At 43.4% G+C, this 3,638-nt stretch overlaps 1 non-coding gene across 1 annotated transcript; it reads left to right on the forward strand.

Moving 5' to 3' along the window:
* Window positions 1–2,820: 2,820 nt before the first annotated feature.
* On the forward strand, window positions 2,821–2,928 carry LOC130978193 (small nucleolar RNA R71). The gene has a single exon (XR_009085849.1). It is a non-coding gene; the product is annotated as a small nucleolar RNA R71 (small nucleolar RNA).
* The last annotated feature ends 710 nt before the right edge of the window (window positions 2,929–3,638 follow it).

Consider the following 3,638-nt stretch of genomic DNA (forward strand, 5'->3'; position numbering starts at 1 on the left):
GATCCATGCATTGGCATAGAACTCTTGAACCATCAAGATTCCGACTTGTTGAATGGGGTTGGTGAGTACTTCCCAACCTCTTCTTCGGATCTCATGGCGGATCTCCGGATATTCACCCTTTTTGAGTGAAAAGGGGACCTCGGGGATCACCTTCTTCAAGGCCACAACTTCATAGAAGTGGTCTTGATGCACCCTTGAGATGAATCTATCCATCTCCCATGACTCGGAGGTGGAAGCTTTTGCCTTCCCTTTCCTCTTTCTAGAGGTTTCTCCGGCCTTGGATGCCATAAATGGTTATGGAAAAACGAAAAAGCAACGCTTTTACCACACCAAACTTAAAAGGTTTGCTCGTCCTCGAGCAAAAGAAGAAAGAAGAGAGTAGAAGAAGAAGAAATGAGGAAGAGGGAGATGGTGGTGTGTTCGGCCAAAGAGGGGGAGAAGTGGTGTTTAGGTTGTGTGAAAATAAAGGAGTGAAGAAGGGTATTTATAGGAGAGAGGGGAGATGGTGTTCGGCCAAAGAGGGGGAGAAGTGGTGTTTAGGTTGTGTGAAAATGAAGGAGTGAAGAGAAAGATGGGATTTGATAGGTGAAGGGTTTTTGGGGAAGAGGTATTGAGGTGATTGGTGAATGGGGAAAGAAGAGAGAGGGTGGTGGTGGGGTTGGTGGGGGTCCTGTGGGGTCCACAGATCCTGTGGTGTCAAGGAAAAGTCATCCATGCACCAAATGTTGCTCAAAATCACGTTTTAAGCCATTTCTGGCGTTAAACGCCGGGCTGGTGCCCATTCCTGGCGTTTAACGCCAGGTTCTTGCCCTTTTCTGGCGTTTAACGCCAGTCTGGTGCCCCTTTCTGGCGTTAAACGCCCAGAATGGTGCCAGACTGGGCGTTAAACGCCCAATTGCTAGGCTTACTGGCGTTTGAACGCCAGCAACATCTTCCTCCAGGGTGTGCTATTTTTCTTCCTGTTTTTCATTTTGTTTTTGCTTTTTTCATTGATTTTGTGACTTCTTATGATCATCAACCTACAAAAAACATAAAATAACAAAGAGAAATAGATAAAATATAATCATTGGGTTGCCTCCCAACAAGCGCTTCTTTAATGTCATTAGCTTGACAGAGGGCTCTCATGGAGCCTCACAGATACTCAGAGCAATGTGGGAACCTCCCAACACCAAACTTAGAGTTTGAATGTGGGGGTTCAACACCAAACTTAGAGTTTGGTTGTGGCCTCCCAACACCAAACTTTGAGTTTGACTTTGGGGGCTCTATTTGTCTCTGATTTGAGGGAAGCTCTTCAAGCTTCATCTCCATGGTGACAGAGGGATATCCTTAAGCCTTAAACACCAAGGATTCTTCATTCACTTGAATGATCAGTTCACCTCTATCAACATCAATCACAGCCTTTGCTGTGGCTAGGAAGGGTCTGCCAAGGATGATGGATTCATCCATGCACTTCCCAGTCTCTAGGACTATGAAATCAGTAGGAATGTAATGGTCTTCAACTTTTACCAAAACATTCTCTACAAGTCCATGAGCTTGTTTTCTTGAGTTGTCTGCCATCTCCAATGAGATTCTTGCAGCTTGTACCTCAAAGATCCCTAGCTTCTCCATTACAGAGAGAGGCATGAGGTTCACACTTGACCCTAAGTCACACAGGGCCTTCTTGAAGGTCATGGTGCCTATGGTACAAGGTATGGAAAACTTCCCAGGATCTTGTCTCTTTTGAGGTAATTTCTGCCTAGACAAGTCATCCAGTTCTTTGGTGAGCAAGGGAGGTTCATCTTCCCAAGTCTCATTTCCAAATAACTTGTCATTTAGCTTCATGATTGCTCCAAGATATTTAGCAACTTGCTCTTCAGTGACATACTCATCCTCTTCAGAGGAAGAATACTCATCAGAGCTCATGAAAGGCAGAAGTAAGTCCAATGGAATCTCTATGGTCTCATTTTGAGCCTCAGATTTCCATGGTTCCTCATTGGGGAACTCAGAGGAGATTGGTGCACGCCCATTGAGGCCTTTCTCAATGGCGTCCACCTCCTCTCTTTCCTCTCCATATTCGGCCATGGTTATGGCTTTGCACTCTCCTTTTGGATTTTCTTCTGTATTACTTGGGAGAGTACTAGGAGGGAGTTCAGTAACTTTCTTGCTCAGCTGACCCACTTGTCCTTCCAAATTTCTGATGGAGGACCTTGTTTCATTCATGAAACTTTGAGTGGTTTTGATTAGATCAGAGACCATTGTTGCTAAGTCAGAGGTGTTCTGCTTAGAACTCTCTGTCTGTTGCTGAGAAGATGATGGAAAAGGCTTGTTATTGCTAAACCTGTTTCTTGCACCATTATTATTATTGAAACCTTGTTGAGGTCTCTCTTGATTCTTCCATGAGAAATTTGGGTGATTTCTCCATGAAGAATTATAGGTGTTTCCATAGGGTTCTCCTAGGTAATTCACCTCTTCCATTGAAGGGTTCTCAGGATCATAAGCTTCTTCCTCAGATGAAGCTTCCTTAGTACTGCCAGGTGCATTTTGCATTCCAGACAGACTTTGAGAAATCAAATTGACTTGTTGAGTCAATATCTTGTTCTGAGCCAGTATGGCATTCAGAGTGTCAATCTCAAGAACTCCTTTCTTCTGACTAGTCCCATTGTTCACAGGATTCCTTTCAGAAGTGTACATGAATTGGTTATTTGCAACCATTTCAATCAGCTCTTGAGCTTCTGTAGGCGTCTTCTTCAAATGAAGAGATCCTCCAGCAGAGCTATCCAAAGACATCTTGGATAGTTCAGAGAGACCATCATAGAAGATACCTATGATGCTCCATTCAGAAAGCATGTCTGAGGGACATCTTCTGATTAATTGTTTGTATCTTTCCCAAGCTTCATAGAGGGATTCTCCATCCTTCTGTCTGAAGGTTTGGACTTCCACTCTAAGCTTACTCCATTTTTGAGGTGGAAAGAACTTTGCCAAGAAGGCATTGACTAGCTTTTCCCAAGAGTCCAGGCTATCTTTAGGTTGTGAGTCCAACCATATTCTAGCTCTGTCTCTTACAGCAAAAGGGAATAGCATCAGTCTGTAGACCTCAGGGTCAACCCCATTAGTCTTGACTGTGTCACAGATTTGCAAGAACTCAGCTAAAAACTGATGAGGATCTTCCATTGGAAGTCCATGGAATTTGCAATTCTGTTGCATTAGAGAAACTAATTGAGGCTTAAGCTCAAAGTTGTTTGCTCCAATGGCAGGGATAGAGATGCTTCTCCCATAGAAGTTGGGAGTAGGTGCAGTAAAGTCACCCAGCACCTTCCTTGCATTGTTGGCATTGTTGTTGTTTTCGGCTGCCATGTGTTCTTCTTCTTTGAAGAATTCGGTCAGGTCCTCTAAAGAGAGTTGTGCCTTGGTTTCTCTTAGCTTTCGCTTCAAGGTTCTCTCAGGTTCAGGGTCAGCTTCAACAAGAATGCCTTTGTTTCTGCTCCTGCTCATATGAAAGAGAAGAGAAAAAGAAAATGTGGAATCCTCTATTTCACAGTATAGAGATTCCTTGAGGTGTCAGAGGAAAAGAAAAATAGAAGAAAAGAAGGTAGAAGAATTCGAACTTGATTAGATAGAGTTCAAATTGTGCATTAAGAAGGAGTAGTACTCCATAAATA

The sequence above is a fragment of the Arachis stenosperma genome, chromosome 4 (genome assembly GCF_014773155.1).
Source record: "Arachis stenosperma cultivar V10309 chromosome 4, arast.V10309.gnm1.PFL2, whole genome shotgun sequence".
NCBI classification, from domain to species: Eukaryota; Viridiplantae; Streptophyta; class Magnoliopsida; order Fabales; family Fabaceae; genus Arachis; species Arachis stenosperma.